The sequence below is a fragment of the Pinus tabuliformis genome, chromosome 1_1 (genome assembly GCF_031772625.1).
Source record: "Pinus tabuliformis cultivar Carrire ecotype Pingquan chromosome 1_1, CPIR1, whole genome shotgun sequence".
Lineage (NCBI taxonomy): Eukaryota > Viridiplantae > Streptophyta > Pinopsida > Pinales > Pinaceae > Pinus > Pinus tabuliformis.
This window is the reverse complement of record NC_142297.1, coordinates 680,754,474-680,777,420: the sequence shown is the minus strand read 5'-3', so window position 1 is coordinate 680,777,420 and position 22,947 is coordinate 680,754,474.

Genomic DNA, 22,947 nt, shown 5'->3' with positions numbered 1-22,947 from the left:
ATCTCGATCCATATTGGGAAGGAAAGTATGGTATCCAGGAAAGGAATTTATAGCTTGGCTTTGTAAGTGATCCGGCATGAGGATTTGCAGAGTTTCTTGAAAATAGTTTCTTGTAATTGCAAAATATCGAATCTACATTGCCCTAGTTAGGTATCGAGTCAAGCAACGTGTAATATTTTAATGTTGTGCATTTTTTTTTGGATTGGATAATTATCAATTGGTTCCTCCACTAATTTATTTAATTTTTTTCATCATTTGTGACCTTCTTTGCCTAAAGGCATTTAACTGTGCTTCAAGTATAATCTTGAGACTGGTTCTTGTGGTTAGGATTTGTAATTTTTTTTTTTAAATATGATGACCAGTGTGCCAAGTGTAAACCCTGATAGTTTCCTCATAGCTGGAAGTCTCTATAATGTTTCCAAAGGTTGTCATCTAATGGCCATTGGGGTGAGCCATTGGAGAAGTTCTTGTGATTTCCCCGCAGAATTTGAATTCTAATTCTGCTACCTACGATGCATGCGATTTGAATGAGCTTAAGTATGCAGATTGTTTTTGTGAATCTGGGAGTTTTCTTTATGTGTGCACTGTAATCAAAGTTGGAATTTTTTTGTCATAGTAATGATAAGGCTTCCAAGGATGCCAATATTGGCAAGAAAATGGGTGAGCTTTAGCTTATAGTGGGGTTCATTTTCTCATCTCTAGTGAACATGATGCAGAAGTTGCTGCCATGGAAGAGGTGTTCGCTCCACTCAGATCAATTCATATTGATCAATTTGTCATATTGAAAATCATATAGCATTACCAAGAATGTTCAAATGTTTTAGTCACTGAACAAATTTTGGGTTTGGATATTGGAAGTGTTATGCAGGCCACCAACGGTTTCCCATTCCTGAGCTAGGCAGTGTAGAGGATTGTGATGATTTCTTTGATTTACAAAACTTGACAATGCTTGAGCAGTACGGAATTAGGCAGTTGGAAATTGTTGGTTAAATCATAAAGGTGACAACAGTCTTTAATCAAGTTGAATGTAGGATTTTGGGGCTAATTCTATTAATTTTCGTTGTTTCATGGTATTTCTGGTTATTATTAAAATGACTTTGGTCTGACCAACTATTCTCACATTTTTTGAGTGTATGTTGCAACTGGTCATTCCAACAATACACAAATTTGCAGGATATGATGAAGACATGACACTTAAGATGGCATTAGAGGAGCTGCATCAAAGATTAAATGATGATGGACAATTCAGTTTGTGTGAATTTCTATGAGTGTGTGGAATATACTCTTGAGCATGATGTATTAGTGTATCACATACATTTTATTAGTAAGCAAGTCTAGGATGTTTTGTAGTGGTCTTTTTAATGTATGTACCTGGTAATTGGAAAAGTTGGATTTATGTTGTAAGCCTTGTAAGGCATGTGTACCCCCATACAGTTCATGGTAATCTAAAAACCACTTTGTATTTGTAGTTTCGATTTGTGGTAAGCCAAAAACCACATGCAAGAGTGAAGTTGAACAAAGATTCCTGTTGGCATGGTTTAGGGTTAGCCAAGAAAACCCTCGGCCTGGTTGAGTTAGGTCTTTGGTGAGCCTTAGTGCCTAGAGTGCCTTAGTGGCAGGTTTGTAGCCAAGAGTGGCTAGAGTGCCCTAGTGGCAGGTTTGTGGCCTAGAGTCGCTGGAGTGCCTTAGTGGAAAATTCATGGCTCAGAGCGGCTAGAGAGCCTTTGCGGTTGAGTTGAGCCTTCATGGTTGTGTTGAGCCTTGGTGGCTAAGTTGAGCCGCAATGGCTAAGAGCCCTTGGTGGCATGGTTCAGAGTGATCTGATAAAACCCATAGCATGGTTACGGGTAATACGATAAAACCCATGATGATGATATTGGAGGGGGATTTACAAGTACGTACATGTATGAAGTTATAATGATTGAAAGAACCATTTATGCGAAAGACATCCTACAAGACTGGCAGATGCAGCTATTGGCACCCATGCATTCTGGTGGATAGTTGCTCCTTTATATGGACATCAAGATATTCTTCTATTATGTTTGACCACAACTAGACTTTGCAGATTGATATTGAGACAAGTAGTCATTAAGGGGGTGTGTTGGAATATGTAATTCCTACTTGTCTCACTTGTGATTATTTCTATTTGGAAGAGTCTCTTTCTAACTATGTTCCTAAATTTGTTGTGTGGTTGAGATATTCTCTCAACCAACACATTATGTTTCCAAGATAGTTTTCCTATCTTAAGACAACACTTCCTATATATATGTAATATCATATTTGATTAATTGAAGACATAGATTTCCCTAATGTAAATTTGAGAGCATAGGGACGTAGGATGCTACCATAAAAAGAGTTCTTGAGCTAGTTGGCTAGTAGAACTCTATATCAAGCCCAAGCACTCAAATTAAAGTCCTCAGAGTGAATCTAGATGGGATCAAGTAGTCTTGGGTGGACATCTTGAAGTTGTTCTTCTAAAATTATATTGGATATGAAGTTAGATTGAGCAGGGTGGTGGAGGGATTTGTAGAGGTACTTATTCTCATAATTTTAGAGAAGCATTATATTCCCTCTCATTTTGTAGTTGGCTAAATCAATTAAAGGAACAAAAAAGATAAGTGGAGTTTACTTTTATGAGATTTTATTTACTTTCTACATGTTTTCTCTATGATTATGTAATCATATACCTTAAGTTCTATGTGGAGACTAAGGATTTTTTGTTATAATATATAATGTATAATAAAAAAATATGTGCATAAATGTTAGTTCTAGGCCAGAGCCAACCTGGGCCAGCTAGCTTAGAACAATCCTTGCTTTATCTCTTTTAAAGAAGTCGGGTCATAATAACAAGTTATTTCAAGCCCGAGAGAATAATGTGTTGTTATTTACATGCAACTGATGAATACAATTAAAAAGAAGGGAAAAGCCTATCTTCAACTAATAGAAAATTTTATAATCACTATACAAGAATTGGTTTCATATGGCATAATTCTAATCCAGATTGGATTCTCCAAGAAAAAGGTATGTCAAATCTCCCACAATGACCTGATTATAGATTCGTTCAGTAGAGAGAACTTGTATGAAGTTCCACGTGTCAATGTTTGAACCTTTGAACCTAAATATGATACATAAGAAAACACATTTTGTCCTATTTCTGTAATTTTTTACGAAATTTGAATCAAATGCTAATAAGAAAAGTTATAACACTTTTCCCAATGTGACCTGTTTGAGATTGAATTCGGAAGCCTCCAAAAACCTTAACTTCCTTAGATCATATCTCCAAACATATAGCGAGACAAGATCTAAAATTATGTTGTGAGGTTCATCCTAATCGCGGTTCAAATGGATGTTAATTTTAGCTTCTGAAGCTTATTAGAAACACAGTTATAGTCAAAAAGCCACGATGACCAGTTTGAAGTAGCAAAACCCTAGAATCAAAAGGTCTGATAACAATTTTTATGAAATCAGCTCACAAAATAGAAGAATGAGATGGATCAATCACTTCAAAAGTAGATTCTTAGAGGGGGAAACTTTATTTACATTAAAAAATGAAAAATTATTTGATGATACAAATGAAAAGACCTCCTTCCTATATATAGGAGTCTAAGGGGTCACAATATAATTAGAGCCAACATAAAAATAATAATGTAAGGGAACAAAAATAACAATAGTGGGTTTCTATCGGGAACAATAATAATAATATGGGGACAACATGGGAACAACAATAACAATAAGGGGCCACAATGACAATAATAATAAGGGAATACATTAGTATTATAGGGACCTAATAGTAAGCTCATCATTCTAAATTCTTTTACTTACCCAATGGTCATTACCATTAACCAATGCTTAACCACCTAGTTCCATGATAACGTTTCAATGATAAAGGTATAAGTTTTGTCTGCACTATTTTCTTAACGCTAATTATGTGTTCATAAATAATTTATTGTTCATATTTTATGAGATATTGTACTAGATAATGTTACTATATATTATCTTAATTCAAATGCTATGTACACACTAGTTATGCAGAGGTAGAGTTTACGATAACTTCCTTTTCTTCCCGTATGCAATATGGCCATATTGTTGTCTTATTTGTCCAAGTAAATTAAGTATGTCCATCTTGGATTGCTTTAGTATTTTCTTCTAATGTAACACCAAAAGTCCACTTTGCAATACTCTCTCACTTTTGGCTTTTTGTCGTGTCACATTATTGGTGGTGGATAAAATTTGTACACAAGTTGTGTCCATGCATAGTCATGGAATTTACCTCTTTTGTATTTATATGTTTAGTAATCACCCCACACTCCTATATTGTAACACCCCTCCATTATTTGTAACAATTTGTTGTTATCATGTTAGACCTAAGCTAAGACTGAGATGTAACAAAAAAGGTAGGTTTGAGGTGTAACAATGAAAGTACATACTTCTTTATTAAATAAATAAAGACAATTTAATCTCTTGGAAAATGAGACACCTAGAGATGAGATACTTTCCAAATGAAATCCCATAGGTGAATGGGAACGGATAATTCCTTCATGATAATACTTTTAGATCCAAATCTAGATAAGATTAATGAATTGGGATATAAATATCCATTAAGTTAGTTAGCTGGAGAAAGATACTAGGTGTAAGAAGAAATAAAATCCTTGTGGGAGAGAAAGGAAAGCTTTTATCAAGAAAAGCCTTGCAGCAGAGAAAGGTGAACATTTTTGGGAAAAGACCAGGCAAATGGATAAAAAGATCAATGAAAGAGAAACACCGCTAACGGAAACCATATCATGAAAGAAGGTATTAAATACCCATTGAAAAGATCAATAAGAGGCATTTGATCCATGGCAAGAACTCTTGGCTCGAAGGTGAACTGGAGGAATTCAGTTCTAGGTTGGATGGTCATGCTCGGTTTTCCAAGTGACATTCTTTCTACAAATCTGAATTGATTTAAGTGCATAAGATTTTTTGTATGTTGGATCTTTACTCTTTATGTTATGTTGTTAAATATTTAAGAATATGAGTATAATTTCATGTGATATCTTTGTGTGTAACATTATTTAATACTTATGCATGTGACAAGTACTGTATATATAAAACAAATCAAAGTTTGATGTAGTGATTGGAGCATTGTAGGTGGTTTTTTATATTGGTTCAAGGAGGTATGTGACAAACGTTATTAGAGCCCTAAGTTAAAACATTGCGGCCTATGGGACAATCCACCTCTGTGAGATATGACTATGTTGTAGGTCCTAAATAAATAAGAGGTTTTACTGAAGGGGTTGGTTATAAAATTTCTATAAGAAAACTAAATTCCAATGAATTCTAAATTAGTGCCTAAAGCCTTAGAATCCATAAAGGTTTCAACTAAATCTTAAAATGATTTATATAGGAAGGAATTTGAAATAAAAGGTTGTTTTGAACTGAGGTTTTCTTTAAAATTTGTGACTCACTTTATGGTTGTAATTATGTCTTTAAGGTTTTCAATTATATAGTCGGTTCCTCATGTTATCTATGTTATGAATTTTGCATCATGGTTTGAACTGAATCCATTGAGGCTTATCCTAACTATGATAAACATTATTCACTATGATTTTTATTGTATTAATAACATCGACTATGACAGTATGACTATGAACATGCTGTATGGCAATGCTCGCTACTATGTAGTTATGACAACGTAAGCATGTGGGTGACAGCTTACCCATTAAATGTGAAGTTGTAAAATGCATTAATCCTTGTTTTTCTCATCAAAGGAATGAAATCAAAATGCCTAATCGTAACATGTTGAATGCCCATGTCGATTCTTTCCTCTGAATATAGTATATTCATAGTAAATATGAAGTATTGATTTGGAACGTAGTAAATAAATCTATTAATTTGGACCTAAAAGTCCACATTGTTGATCTAGTGTAGACACTATATATATATATATATATATAGAGAGAGAGAGAGAGAGAGAGAGTTAAAATACATATTTTAGTTATTATTTCAGTGAGTTTTAGAACAAATAAAGCATTGTTGCATGCATGGATCACTAAAAAATAGTGAGGGGTGAAGTGTTATGATAATTATGTGCATGGTTAAGCCTGAAGGTCGATTGATATCTTATTTTTCAAATATCGACATAAATGATTTATGTTATATTTTATGTAATTGTCGATACTTCAAGGGTATTACATGAAAACAAAATAAGGAAAAATGCCCAATGGATTATGTTAACACGGGTACCTATTCCGTTTGAGACCACAAAATAGTTTCAGTAACGAGATTAATAGTGTTATCAAAGAAATTTACAGTGTGAATGACTAATGTATACCATGGGTATATTTTCTTGTGTCTTTAAAAGTTTAAAAATAATTGGTGAAGGTGGGCGAAAGTTTAGTGGGACACATCAAGTTTCCATTTCTTTTTAAAACTTCATGTCATCCAAAATTTATGTCTTGTTAATAATTGGTGGTAGGAACTTCGTCGGACATTATTTACAAACATGGATGATGTTGGAAGGGAAGAAGTTGAACGTGCTCCTATGAAAGTTAGACAGATCTCGGTGGGAGAATTTGGCAATCTAGTACTAACTAGTGATGGATGTGTTTATGAAAAGGTATGTTTGGTCATCTAGTGACTAGTAGGGTTACAAATGAGCTTCTCCCTGTATATGTCCCTATAGAAATTAATGGGAGAAAGAAACTTCATCCGGGAATATAAATTTAGATAATGTAAAACAACATTGAGATGTGAAAAATTTTGCAATTACAGCTGGGGAGTAGCATAACATTGTCAGATTAGGGGCCACTTTGGCCATGGGGCTACAATTCCTATAAGTGTTGAAATATAACAATGAATTGACATGTCCCTTTGCGGTGCTTAAAACGAAGCAGTGCCAATCAACCCCAGCCCGAACTGTGGATGCCATGACAAGCTAGATAGAGATATCCACGGCACTATTTAATTAATAGATACCTATGTCTTTTGAAGTTACTATTTCTGAATTTTTTTTCAAAAAGTCACGCCATTAAGCTCCATGGACACGTGTTATTTAAAGAAAATGAAACCTTTCCAATTTGATGGTCGTAGCAAAGCTCATTGTTAATTGTTGTTTCCCTTTCAATACTAGTTTTTCTACTTTCCTTATTCACTCAGCTGAAGATGTTTTGATAATGAGCATACCCATTGGATAATGGTTATCCTTATGGACATGCTCATAAAAGAATTTAATAGATAATTCTTATGTGTGTTGTCACACCATGAATGCCTTCTATTTGGAGAAAGGTTATCTAGTTTTTCCAGCTCACCCCTTATTGTAGCTCTATCTTATCTTTACGATGTATAATTGGGATCAACAAGATTGATTTAAAAACCCCTATATCCATGCAAGTTATCAACATCAGTTTTCACCCTCTTTTGTAAGGAAAACATGAAGAGTATCTATTTAGTAAACAACCCATTCAAGTTATTATGTATATGAGTTTGTTATTCCAAGAATAGAGATGGACATTGTTCATCATGAAGGTAACAAATTGTATAATGTATGCATCCTATTGGCTTGGCTAGATGCACTCCATTTTTTTAAGTTGCACCTACATTGCCTGTGTTGAATTTTTCAATTACTCATATTGTCTTCTGTGAAGAGCCTTTCAATGGCGTCCACTACCGTGGATTAAATTTTTAGAAGCCTCGTTGCTTCTCCTTAAATTTCTCAAGTACCTACATGGCCTTGTATAAGTATATATCAAGCAGTTTCATTCGAAAGTGTTGGGATTTGGTTTAGGACAGGCAGACACTTGGTATGGCTTAAGCTTCCATGAATCTAGTTAGTGGTGGAGACTTGAATCAACCTTACATATATAGTAAACTTGGTTTTATCTACGGTTTTGGGGTATATTGTGTTCAATCCATGGTTAGTACAATCAATGACAACATTTTAGGAGGGTTTTCTCTATGAGAACATGATTTTAGACTATCTTTGTATCTCTTCCTTCATGCAGAATATCTTCCAAATTTTAGTGTTTGGGTTCTCCTTCCCCAAGAGAGAAGCCATGTTAAAGTTTGGTTTTAAGGCTCATCCAAGTTTTTTCTTATCAATCTCAAAAAGAGATGTTACCCAATCAGCTTGCATACACATATGCCTATAACATAGAAGGACCAAGTGCTTGCACCTAGTGGGTTCCCAGCATATGTATCACATGATTCCTGAATTTAAATTGCTTATCCATCCCCTGTATTTGGCAAGTTAGTTTTTATAACACAAATGGAAAATGGAGATTCAAGATTTGTAATGGTTGACCTATATTAACTAGTTTTGTCATAGTCAATGTCTGATTTTTTGTGTATGGATAGGATTCACTTTTACGATGTCTCCATTACAGTCATTAAAAATCCATCATAGTTCCAACTTAAATAAGAGGTCTCTTCTTATGAGTCAGAATTTTTGTTATTTTCATGGGTTTGCAATTGACCGAAATCATAAGGTATACTCGAACAAATAATTTTGCGATATTGTTATATAATATAAAACTTTGTAGTGTTGGGATGGAGTAGGAAGTAATGTAGAGACATGGAAAATAACTATTGGTATTTGTAGGTATTGTATGTATTGATGAGGACTGTGATGCACATATTTTATTTTGTACACATTCATGTGTGAAAAACACCAAAAATGTATAACATTATTGACATATATGCCATGATTTCGTTGATGGAAATGATACTATTTTTAGATTATTTTGCATAGTGATTTTAAGTAGTCATTACCTAAAACAATATTAAAATATGTGTTGGAACTTTGTGTATAAATGAACTACACATAAGATTGTGTATAGTTTTATGTTAGCTAATTTTCTTTAAGCGTAAAGTATCTCATAAGAATATGAGTGATTTTTCCTTATAGTTTCTAATTTACATTATGCTTGAAGAATGTACATTTAGCCTTCCTGTTGCATATGATGAGTGGATACTGTACTAAAATCGTGATATGATTACATGCATGTGCTTACATATATGTATGACTCGCATGTATGGCGCAATTGTGTGGTTACAATGAGCTGCATGGAGGGCTTAAAATTCTCACTAATTACCATGATTTAAAAATTTGTTTAATTTTAGATGGTTTTAGTTGAGCTTGATCAATGAACAAATTTGTAATATTTGATAGGTATGGTTATTGTATAAAAAGTTGGTTTTGTGGTCACCATGTCTTATAAATATGAATGCAAGTGTTGAAAGGAGAAATGGTGGATAAGGAAGGTTGAATCCTATGTTTAACTGCATGCCAATAAGTCTCTTCTTCCATACTATCATCATAGGACTTTGTCATATAAAAATTAAATTATGAGTTGGAAATTGTATAACAGAATTCAACTATTGTCGATAAAGATAATGTATCCAAGTACATAGTTCAATGAAATTAAGTTTATACTTATAGCGATCTTAAGAAGAGATGAGATATGAAGGAAAGAAAAATTGAAATCTTATGAGATAACTGGAAAACCAATATAGATTAAACAGACAACTATTTTTTTCCATAGATCATGGCCAACAAGAGGAAAAATAAAAAATAAAAGTATATAGATGGAGTATTTATAGGTCAGTGATGAGCCTCATAAATGGGTAATTATATGGGCTCATTTTACCTCCTAACCTAGTTAAGTCAACCATTCTCTTAGCTTATTTTATGATTTTCTAATTATATTTATGCTTATACGGTGAGCTGAGTTAGTTATTATTCCATGTGGTCTAACATGTATTTAATGCAGATTATTGATCGATTTCAAGGTCAAAGTCAAGGATCTAGTGGTCAAACTGCAGCAATAACTTAAAGTAGACAAGAGGAGAGGACTTATAGGAGGGAATTCCCCTCATTTATTTCTCCTTACTTCGAATTCCCCTTCATTCAGCTTAGAGTACAAGTAGCTGAATCATGCACTAGAAGGCAGCCGAGCAAGTGGAAGATGATTGATAGCTATCTCGAGTTTTGGGAGCCAAGCCTCCCTGATTTTAAGGAAGTTGTTGGTAGCTTCAGATGTATAAGTAGAGAGGTCTAGGGCCTCACTAGGTTCGACTTTCTTACTTATGTAAACTCTCCTCAAATTTCGAGCTTACTATTTTTTGACAATTTTATGTCATCTTGCTATTTTTTTATAATGAAGTTGGAATCCTTTTTAAGCTAGCACTGAGTTACCTCAGAGGGTTGAAGCTCTTGGGTTATGGACCAATCCAAGCAGCCAAGCTTCTCTTTACTTGTATTTGTATGTTTTATTTCAGTTTGTAGATTAATTTGTTGTTAGAAGTATTTCTCTTATGCTTAAGAATAGGTTGCTTTTGATGATTTAGTAGCTTGCTTCCATTTGTGCTTTCTGTAGAAGGTTAAGCAGTGATCAAAGAAGATTCAAAAGGCTAGAAACAGTTCCTTGGCCTCTCTTCTCCCTTTGGCACTATGATTTGAGGCAAAGACTCTCTTGCTGCCCCAAAAACACAGATTTTCCTCATTCCTAGGACTTCTAGTGTTTGCAGCTCTCTAGTAGGTTGATAGTCTAGTTTTTCTTTGCTTTAGATCTTCTTTATCATGTTCACTTCCTGATTTGCAATAGTCCTTTTGCATGCTTTCCTTTCTTATACAATTTCCAAGTATTTCCTTCTATACATCATAGATTAGGCCATTTTAATACAAAACTCTGTTTTTCCTAGGATGCACTCATTTCATTGGTTGCTTGATTTTCTTGGTTGACTTTCAGTTTATATGCAACAACTCTCTTCCAATAGTAGGCCAGCTTACCAACAATCACACCCTCTATCTGATCCATGCCTTATAGGTCTCCCAAACCTCACCTCAATTCTGCCCTAGTTTCCTTCATTTTTCATAGAACTTCTTCCTCTCTCCTTAAGAGCCCCAATCATCTTTCTCTCTCCTGGTGATTCATGGTAGACCTTAGGTGCCCTAACACCTCATTCCAACCTTCATCCACCTTTTCCACCCATGCTCGTACCCTCAAAACAATGACAATTTCTCTCGGCCTCCTCCTGTAGGCCTCCTGTAGTTTCCCTATTTTCCTCCTATAGTTTTCGTGTGTCCTCCTGTAGTTTTTCCTGTATGCCTTCTTTTGAAGACCGAGTGTGGGAAAAGCCTCCAGAAGGCCATATAAGACCTCTTAAGAGCCATCCACACCATCCTACATCATCCCAAGCTTCAAAACCACCCTCTAACACCACCTATTTGCTACCACACTCACACACAATAAATTAGATGCATGTTAAATTCACATAAAAACACATAAAAATCCAAAAATATGTTTTCTTTCTTATTTACTTCCTGAAATAGCATGGTTAGATGTTGTTTAATTCCTTGAGTAGGTAATGCCATTTCTTTCATGGTTTTCATGGTGTTCTTGGCAATATTAGAATTAGCTTGTTAATTAGGGTTTACAAGGTTTTTCTTTACATTCAAGTCTTTCTCCTTTTTGTAGTTAGAATAGCATTTGTAGAGTAATATTTCTTTCCTTTCATCACACATAGAACTTCTTCTAAAATCTATAGAAGTTGGCTTGAGCTCCTAGTGATCTCGCACCGGCTGACCAAGTGACAACCTGCAGTGAGAACTAGTACTTGTGCATATAGCACCAATGCTTCCAAGTTTGTTACGAACTACCGAGTTGATAAAAGTAAAGTTGGTAGCCCAGGAGTTGCAGCATCCTTGCTGCAATACTGGCGCTCATCACTTTTTGGCACCGTTTCCGGGGAAGCATTAGAGTATTCTGTGATTACGGCTTTCTTCTATCTCCTATTGCAACATTCTGTTAATAGTTTATTTTGGCAAAAGTAGACTAGTCATTTCTTTTCTTTTAGTTCTGCATTTCCTTGCTTTCCCTTTCAATTTTGCAAATTTCCATTCAACAAGTTCATTTTAGCTAGTTGAAATTTGTTTTGTTCAATAACAATTTCAGTTTTTGTAGGTACTTTCGGTGCGGGGAAAAAGAAACAAAAAACCAACCAAAAATATTTTCTTTCATGCCTCGTAGGAGTAGAGATAGCTTAGGAAAAAATTTTCCCAACACCCCCACTGCTTCACTCAGCCAACCTTCTCTCTTCTTCAGTGGCTGCAATCAAGAAAAACCCTTAGGTGAACATCTAGACATATTTGAAGAACCTATAGGGGAAGAAGAAGAAGAAAACATTCCTCTGGAGCCAATGGCTGAAAACAAAAATGCTAGGGGAAATGGAGAGAAAATAGAAAGTACATTCCCCATTTAGGAGACCAATGGGGACACAGAAATGAATAATATAAGTCCTTCAGCCCTACCTCACTTCCATGGTCTGACTATAGAAGATCCTGACACCTTCTTGTTCGAATTTGTTGTCATCTGTCAAACTTATGACTATGCAAAAGACAAGCAAAAGTTGAAATTGTTCCCTTCTACTCTCAAGGATGTAACACTGTGATGGTTCATGGGATTACCTGGCAATAGAACCACAACTTGGGCTCAGATGCAATAGGCCTTTAACAACAACTATTGAGACTATTGTAGGTCAAAAGATACTAAAGAAGAAATCTTCCGAATGACCATAGGAAGTGATGACTCCCTGGAAGACTATGAAGAAAGGTTCCACCTTAGTTACAAAAAGGCCAGATGTACACTTGATCCTGAGTCTCTGAAGTTGGTCTTTCTTAGGGGAATTTGGGAAGACCTTTTAGACACCCTCCATCTACTGGTCGTGGCAGACATCAACCAACTATCCTATGAGAAGATAAATAATGTTTTTAGAAACCATTCTAGAGTAGCCGAAATAAAGGTAGGGGGAGTCAACCCATAGCCAGTGCCTCTTCCTCCAATTCATCCATTAAAGGTGAAATTGGAAACATGCTGGAGGAATTCAAGAGTGAGATGCTGTAGACTCTTGACATGCAAATGGATACCTTACATATCAAAGAAAACAAGAGAAAGCGAAGAGGGCTTTGGCCATTTTTTTCCCCAGATGTAGCAGGAGGCATCCTAGGAATGAATGCCCATTGAACTTTATAGAGGTTTGTTCAGTCTATGAAGAAGATCATTCCATAGATAAGTGCCCTTCCTCGCCCAAACTTAAAGCTGTATACCCAGGGGCCGAAGGAGTCACTGAACAGATCTATTACATAAACCAAAGGAGGCCGCATGGACCTAGACCATACCAGCAGGGGATGCAAGGGACATCTCAGGCATACTACAACCCCAACCAAGCCACCTCCATAACTTCTTGGGCCCCCCTGCTCATCCTTCCTGGTCTGCGCCTCCTCCTTGGCCCTTCACATCTCAATATCATGCCCAACTAGCCACCCATTCATTCTAATCTATGCTCAGCCACAACCTCAATGGAATGCATCTCGTCAGGGGTGGAGGCCCCAATACAACTCTCTTCCCGCTCTTCTACCTCCACCACCTACCCAGCCACAGCCGTTACCTTCTGCTCGACGAAGGCAACCCCAAATGCCTGCCCAGCCAAATCTAAACCGGAACAACAAAAAAGCTTAGCAAGTGTATAGTGGGGAACCATCATGCCCAGCTTATGCTGTGGAGATTCAAGAAATTAACTTGCGATCTAGGAAAGTTCTCCCAGATAGCCAACCTCCACCCAGGGAGGTTGAGGAAGATAAACAGGAAAGCAAACCTAAATCAAATCCAACCTTTCCTAAGAGACTAGCCATGACAATCTAGCCTACCCCAGAAGAAACTGAACTCATGAGAGAATTGAAACATTTATGTGTGAAGATACCACTTCTCCAAGCCATAAAAGATGTGCCTATCTACAATAGGTTAATCAAAGAGAAGTGCTTTAGGCATCCCAGAAGGCTCAAGATAGATGCCCCAACCATCAATGTCATAGGAAAACTATCTGACCTAATGTTGGGGCAGATAATCTGTCCAAAATATCTAGACCCTGTAAGCCTAGTAGTTGATGTCCACGTCAATGGCACAATGGTCCCACATACCTTGATTGATCTGGGATCTGCCATTAATGTGATGACAAAGGACACAATGCTCAATCTTAACCTCCAAGGCTCCTTTAGGAAGACCACAACAGTGCTGCAGCTAGCAGACCGCTCCACAGTGACCCCTGAAGGGATTGTGGAAGATGTGATGGTCTACATTGATTCTTGGGAGTACCCTACTAATTTCTTAGTTCTCCAGCCAAAGGCAAAGCTCACTAGGTATCCTCTCAATCTGGGAAGACCTTGGTTGGCTACAGCCAATGCCTACATCAGTTTTCGAGCTGGGAACATGACCATAAAGAATAGGCACATGTCCAAGTAATTAATCCTATATCCTCCTGCCCAGCCATTGCTAGAACATGATCTACCTCTCTGGTTGGAGGAGGAGGATGAGGATGAAATTTATTCTGCACCACTTTCTACATTAGAAATCTCCATGGGGGGAAATCCGCAAGATGAGGATGGTATGATTGAAAATTTAATTCAGAATCCACCTCCGAGTGTATCACCATTAGAATACATAGTAAGAGAAACCCAAAACAACCCCTCAATTGATCTCTGTGTGGCCGACCCCACTTCTCTCCATGTTAAAAATATAGAGTTCAGCCCAGAAAGAACATTGAAAATCAATCCATCCCTATCTACTTCCCAGGAGAAGGAGCTATGCAACATACTTAGAAAACATCAAGATGCTTTCGTCTAGAGTTATAAGGAGATGAAGGGAGTGCACCCTTCAGTATGTATTCATCATATATACATCAAGGAAGATTTCAAGCGAGTTAGGCAGCCTCAAAAGAGGATGAACCTAGCACTTAAAGATATTGTTAAGGAAGAACTGCAAAAATTGCTTGATGAACGATTCATCTATCCCATCTCTGACAGTGAATGGGTCTCTCCTTTGGTGCTAGTGCCAAAGAAAAATGGTAAGTGGAGAATCTGTGTCGACTATTGGGAATTGAAAAAAGTGACTCAAAAGGACCATTTTCCTTTACCTTTCATAAATCAAGTGTTGGACGGTCTGGCAGGGAATTTTTTTTTCTCCTTCCTAGATGGGTTTAGCGGGTACAATAAGATTCAAATCAGCCCGGAAGACCAAGATAAGACCACTTTCACTTGTCCTTAGGGTGCCTTTGCATACCGGGTCCTTCTGTTTGGTTTGTGCAATGCTCCAGCCATTTTCCAAAGAGCGGTGTTGAGTATATTTTTTGAACTGGTTCATGATGCATTAGAAATATACATGGATGATTTTACTCCTTATGGCTCTAACTTTCAAGAAGCTTTATCTAACCTAGGGAAACTTCTAAATAAGTGTATTGAGATGAACCTACCCTTAGTCTAGAAAAATTTGAATTTTTGATGACTGAAGGGATTGTGCTAGGTCATGCAATATCTCAACAAGGGCTGCAGATGGACCCCAACAAAATGGCCATCATCCAAAGGGTCCCACCTCCTCAAAAGGTGAGAGATGTCAAAATCTTCCTAGCCTTAGCTGCATATTACAAGAGATTCATTAAAGACTTCAACAAGTTATTCTCTCCTTTGTTTGGCCTCTTAGGCAAACATGTTGATTTCATATGGTCGGAAAACTTTCAAGAAGCCCTGGATACCTTGAAGAGCAAGCTAGTGACTGCCCCAACTCTCAGAGGCCCAAACTGGGCCATACCCTTTCACATTCACACAAATTCCTCGAACAAAGCAATAGGAACAACCTTAGGACAAATTGATGAAAAGTTACCTTATGCCATATACTTTATAAGCAAAAACTTGTCAAAGGTAGAGTTAAACTATACAATGACCGAGAAGGAACTCCTAGCTGTCGTGCATTCCTTAAACAAATTCAGACATTATATCACAGGCTATCAAACCTTTGTGCATACGGATAATGCTGCAATTAGATATTTAATGAATAAACCAGATGTAAATGCTCACATTATTAGATGGTTGATTTTACTGCAGCAGTTTGATTTCACCATTATTGATAACCCTGGTAAAGAGAATGTTGTTGCTAACTTTTTGTCTAGAGTAAATTTGGCTACAGGTGAAGAAGGAATGGTGGATGACCAAATTCTAGATGAACACCTATTTTCTATATCAGTACTCTCTCCATGGTTTGCTGATATAGCAAACTACTTGGTTTCAACATAGTTCCCACCACACCTATCCTCAAAAGAGAAGAACAAGATAGTAAGGAAAAGCACCCATTTCACCTGGATTCGAGGAAATCTCTTCAAACATGGCCCAAATCAGATTTGGAGAAGATGTGTTAGGGAGGAGAAAGTCTTTGACATCCACTTGACCTGTCATGACGGGCCTTGTGGAGGTCATTTTGCAGCAAAAAGAACCGTCTTCAAGATATTGCAAGCAGGCTACTACTAGCACACTCTTCATTAGGATGTGAGGAGATACATGAGCCAGTGTGATCGATGTCAGAAGATGGGGAAACCCACTCCAAAGGATGAAATGCCCATGCAACCTCAAGTGAGCTTTGAGCCATTTGAGAAGTGGGGCATGGACTTTGTGGGGCCTATCAACCCCCCTTCAAAGCAGAAGCAGTACATCATTGTGTGCACTGACTACTTGACAAAGTGGGTAGAGTCAAAAGAAATCAAAGCAGTGACAGAGGAAAAATTAGCTATGTTTTTAAGGGAAAACATATTCTACAAGTTCGAGTATCTGAGAGAGTTGGTAACAGACCAAGGTAGTCAGTGCACTTCCAACCTAATTGAAGACCTGCTCACATATCATAAGATCAAGCACAAGACTTCCATCCCTTACCATCCACAAGCCAATGGGCAAGTGGATGTCATGAACAGAGAATTGGAAGGGATCCTAACCAAGGTAGTGAGCAGCAACATAAAAGACTGGGTGGAGAAATTAGTTGAGGCCACTTGGGCCTACAACACAACATGGAAGACCACCACCGGGTTCACACCCTATGAACTGGTTTATGGGAAGAAGTCTTTGCTGTCAATAGAGTTTGAATTCAATACCCTAAGGATGGCAGCTCAGCTGGACCTAGACATCAGCCATGTATAGAAGGAGAGATTACTTCAGCTCAATGGATTGGATGAATACATATTGAAAGCCCTTCTCCATACGGAGGTAGTTCAGCTTCAGAGAAAGATATGGCATGACAAAAATATCAAGGGGAAGCAATTCCAAGAGGGAGATTGGGCACTACTCTATGATTCAAGATACAACAATTTCAAAGGCAAGCTGAGGACAAGATGGTTGGGACCCTACATTGTGGAGAAATGTAATGAAAATGGTTCAATTCTGATCAGAACCATTGATGATGAAGCCATCACCATCCTTGTCAATGGACATGAGTTGAAAGTCTACAAGAAACCCCTCTCTAAGCGAGATTTTATTGAAGATTTGAATAAAATAGTGATGGTAGTGGAGCATGTCTTAGCTTCCACTTCACCCACTCACTGAAGAAAAAGGAGAAAAAATAAGGACTCAAGTGAAAACCTCCATGAGGCACTTGAGTCCCATCATTCAGTTGAAAACCTCTTCTAAGGCAGCCCAGTGATGTCAAAAAAAAAAGGGAAAGAATAAGATCCCTAGGTGAAAACCTCCCTTGGAGGCGCCCAGGGTAGGCAATTAGGGAGAAAACCTCCCTAAGGCACCCTAGTTGTTTTCTAAAAAAAAAAATGAGAAAGAAAAAATGAATTTTTATTGCATTGCAGGCTTGCAGGAGAACTACAAGGAGCAGAAGAAGGTGCCAAGGGGACCCTGACATTCATACCAGCATCCATCTCATCTTCTCCACACCTTCCTCCATCATTTTTGGCATCTCTTTCACCCCACTGTGCCTCTTCTTCCAAAACTGCGTTTTCTACAAGAGGCTCTGTTTTTTCTATAGGAGGCTCCTGTAGGAATTACAAAGAGCCAAAAGTGTCTACAGGAGGTAGTTTGAGGGACAAGAAAAGCCTCATGAGGAACCTATAATCCCTCTTACCATCTTCAAATCTCCTTGCCATCATTTCCAAGCCTGCATCACAATCCAAGCATCAGTATTAATTTTTTTTCCTTTCCAAGAAGAAACACAGAAAAACAGTTTTTCAGTTTTGAAAAAAAAAAACAAAAATAAATTGAGGAAAAGGCACGATTAACTTTACCTGAAGCTTACCTACTATCCCTCTATCATTCATCTCCACCTCTAAAATCATTCTCGAGCTCCAAGAACAGGGAAATAGTTGAAGTTTCAAGTGGAGAAGTAGCTGCAAGAGCTCCTATAGGAATTCCCGTAGCAGCTGATCCCATAGAAGTCCATCACCAGCAGCAAGGGACAACACATCTGAAGGTTGAAAAGGCACATGTAGCTCAGCTCCAGCAAAAGAAGAACATGTAAAAACACACAACAACACATCAACAAGTAGGACAGCATGCATGAGGGAAAATGAAGGCATGCAGCAGAGAAATCCACAACACCTCACAGTTGATGGCAGCAAATACCCTTGGATTACAGGTAAGTAGGTAAGTCACTCCTCTATCTGCATCTGTGTAATTAGGAATCATACGAAGGCAATGATATGGTTGAAATCAAAAGAGGGAATGGTGGCCAATTAACCTGGCCACCTTCATTTAGTTGACTCCACTTAACCGAGATATCACCCACACGTGCGCACAGTCAACTCAAGAAAAAGATGTGAAGGACAGGTTGTGGGAGGAAGAGTTAACTCTGATGCAGTAATGAGGGGATTATTACGAGGGGGTTAACCGAGATATCACCCACACGAGCGCCCAATCAACTCAAGATGCGAAGGGCAGGTAGTGGGAGGAAGAGTTAACTCTGATGCAGTAATGAGGGGATGATTACGAGGGAGGTCATGATGACCAAGCAGGTGGGGACCACCAGTCCTAATCTGGGCAACGTGCGCCTTGCCAGCTCAACACTCATAACTGAAAATAGCCATAAAAGGTAATGAGCACTCCGCCCCGTGCATTCTCACCACCTTTTCCTCAGTTTCTTCTCATAATTCAGCCACAAAGCAGTCTTCTTATGGCCCCACAGCCTCGTATCCACCATCCTCCATTGATTTCTGCCATATTTTTTCTCTCGGCATCTTCTATAGGAGCCCTACAGGTTTTCTACAGGAGCACCTATAGGAAATCTACAGGAGGGATAGTAGGCTTCTACAAGAGGGGCAGTGAGTCATTTTGAAGTGAGGAAATGTGATTTTTGGCACGAATTTCAGTTTGAAGAGGTAGGGTTCATGAATGCCCTCCATTGAATATCAAAATGTGAAAGTGTTGGTCTCAAATTGAAGATAAAATGATTCTTTAAGAGGGTAGAAATACATAAAAAAATTCCTGTTTAAAAAAAAAACACAGTCCCCTCTGTTTTTCTATTTTAATCAAAATTCTTTGTCTCCACCTCCATATCTAGTTTTTTAAAAGAAGTACAGGCAGTATGACAGGGCAGTTTATGAGAAAAGATCCCACTAACTCCATTAGACTCCATGCACATCCTCAAGTTGTGGAAATATTTACAAGGGAAAACTAGATGAATTCCTTTGAGAAGTTTAGAGGGTTTGATGATGAAATTGCCCATGAATTTGCTCTCTCTTGTCCCACACACAAGAACTCATGCTACTGTAACCATTAGAGGCATCTCCATTGAAATAACCCCTGAATTCATTAGTAGGGTCACTACCCTTCCTCTTGGGCTGTCTTGGGGTAAAGATGAGAAACCAATTGGCCAAGTTGCCAAGAGGAGATGTTTCCAAGATAATGAAACCCCTGTTGAAGACAAGAATGGAATTAGGAGGGTTAGTGTACCATATCCCTGGGATGAGTTTAGCTACCAAGTGATTAAATACATTTCTTGTGAGGGGAGGCACAACATTGTTTATGGATATCATTTTAGAATCTTCCAAGACTTGAGATATGAAATGGATACCCCAGCATATCAAAAGCTCAGTATCCCATACTTTGTCCCTCAATCCCTCATTGACTCCAGCACCAAGGTACAAGAAGGAAATTCACAACAGCTAGCTCACCATGGCCTAATCAAGATCCTAATAGAAGAAGCCCTCCATATCCTCACAATCCCTATAGCATGGGAAATTTTCAGAAATATGACAACTGAGGATGACATCAAGGCATTAACCTATGATGTTAGTCCTACTATCAGTGAGGAGGCAGAACATCAAGGAGTAAAAGATGAAGCCAGTGGTGACATAGCAGAGCAAGAAATAGAGGAGGGGAGAGAAAAAGGGATAGAAGAGGGAGAGGAGGAGGTAGAGAGGGAAGAGCAAAGAGACGAGTCCCCTGAAACTTTGGAAAGAGAAGCAGCAGCTGCCCTCACTGCCCTCAGTACACCAGTTAAGTAGAAGTAGAAGAGGAAAAGAAAAAACTCCATGTATTTCAGGGCAAGAAAGAGTACTAGAATTAAAATAGGCAAACCTCAGCCCTCATCAAAGGTTCCCATTAACATTGAAGATTCACCATCTGCCAAGGTGAAAGAATCTCCTTCCAAGAAACACATAACCTATGAAAGGGAGACTAGAAGATCTTCTACATGGAAGGGAAATGCAATTCTACAGGACCCCAAACTAGTCCTACAGGAGGCTAAAACAGTACTACAGGAGACACTGTCCAAACTACATGAGACACAAAAACTTGAGGAAAATATAGGAGGGCAGCCAAAGATGAAAGAGGAAGCACAAGAGCTACAAGAACCTAACCCCAGCCTAATATTAACTCCTACTACAAACTACTTGAGGGAGGCAAGATAATCCCACAGAAATTTGCAATTCCACTATTTTTTGAATTGGAAAAAGTGAGAGTGAGAATGCATAGGTGGATGTAGATAGCCAAGTCCAAAGGAGTTGAGGATATTGGCCATATGGAAAACAAACTCAAGGAAATGGGAAAGAAATTGAGTGCTCTCAGAGACAGAGAAGCCATTACAAGAATCCACCTTGAGAATGAGAATGAATTACTAAGGAGGCAGCTACAGGAGAAAGGGACTCATTTGGCATACATGGCCAGCTTATCCATAGAAGCATTACAATGCAGAACACTAGCCAAATCTTATGGCCTCTATCTAAAGGATCAATGGCTTCAATTCCAAATAAAAACTTTAGCACAAAGAGGCATAATTCCTTTCCAAGACTATAGGTAGTTCATGGATTTGTGTGACCAAAGCACTTTCGAGGACAAATCAAATATGGTAGAGTTATATCTACACAACATGGCCCTCACAGAGCTGAATGTGTTGGACCCCAATGCCAAACTAGGGGATTTGCAATTAATGGCCATGGCATCATGGATGAACCATGAAGAATTTAGGGTAGTAGAAATGAAAATATTGTTAATAAAAGAGCAGAATGAACCATTGATGATAAGAGCTGAGCCATCTGATTCTATGGCACTCATCTGCACACACAACCTGCTTGCCAATGACCCTCATATTTCCCCTAAATATCTATCCAATCAGAAACAACCCATTGCATACTTTGAAGATATGTTTAGGATACTTGGGGATGACTGTGTGCATGCATGCATGAGAAGATGGAACACCCTACCCCACAGCTTGCAGATCAGAGAATACCATTCCCCCATGAGGCTGAAGGAGGCATTGAAAAGACTGCCAATGTACAAGCATTCCATGCAAACGCTGAAGTTCAACTGGATTGACCTAAAACTGAGTCCTCCACTCATATTAGGCACGCTGGAAGGAAAAAAAGAAGAAGAAGAGAAGAAGCAGTGGAAGGACATAGACAGAAAGGCGGGATTTTATGGAGAACATGAGAAGACCACATCAAAAGCCTGGAATGCTAGGGAGGCCACTAGGGCCATAAAAGATGAAGTGATTGACTAGGTTGCTCAGAGGATGAGCAACACCTTCAGTAGGGGGATGATGATGAACCTCATAAATGGGTAATTATATGGGCTTATTTTACCTCCTAACCTAGTCAAATCAACCATTCTCTCAGCTTATTATATGATTTTTTTGTTATATTTATGCTTAGAGGGTGAGTTGAGTTAGTTATTATGCCATGTGGTGTAACATGTATTTAATGCAGCTTATTGATGGATTTTGAGATCAAAGTCAAGGATCTAGTGGTCAAACTACATAAATAACTCGAAATAGACAAGAGGAGAGGACTTATAGGAGGGAATCCCCCTATTTATTGCTTCTCACTTCGAATTCCCCTTCATTTAGCTTGGAGTACAAGCAATCGAATCATGCACTAGAAGGTGGCCAAGCAAGTGGAAGATGATTGATAGTTATCTCGAGTTTTGGGAGCCAAGACTCCCTGAATTTAAGGAAGTTGTTTGTAGCTTCAGAAGTATAAGTACAGAGACCTAGGGCCTCAATAGGGTTGATGTTTTTTCTTGTGTAAACTCTGCTCAAATTTCGAGCTTAATATTTTATGACAGTTTTATGTAATCTTGCTATTTTTTGATAATGAAGATGGAATCCTTCTTGAGCTAGCACTGAGTTACCTCAGAGGGTTGAAGCTCTTTGGTTAGGGCCCAATCCAAGCATCTAGCTTCTCTTTACTTTTATTTGTATGCTTTACTTCAGTTTGTAGATTATTTTGTTGTTAGATGTATTTCTCTTATGGCTAAGAATAGGTTGCTTTCGATGATTTAGTATCTTGCTTCCATTTGTGCTTTCTGTAGCAGGTTAAGCAGTGATTAGAGAAGATTGAAAAGGCTAGCAACAATGCCTTGGTATCTCTTCCTCCATTTGGGAACATGATTTGAGGCAAAGACTCTCTTACTGCCCCAAAAACATAGATTTTCCTCATTCCTAGGACTTCTAGTGTTTGCAGCACTGTAGTAGGTTGATAGTCCAGTTTTGCTTTGCTTTAAATCTTCTTTATCATTTTCACTTCCTGATTTTCAATAGTCATTTTGCATGCTTTCTTTTCTTATAGAATTTCCTAGAATTTCCTTCTATACATCATACTTTAGGCCATTTTAATGCAAAACTCTGTTTTTCCTAGGATGCACTCATTTCATTGGTTGCTTGA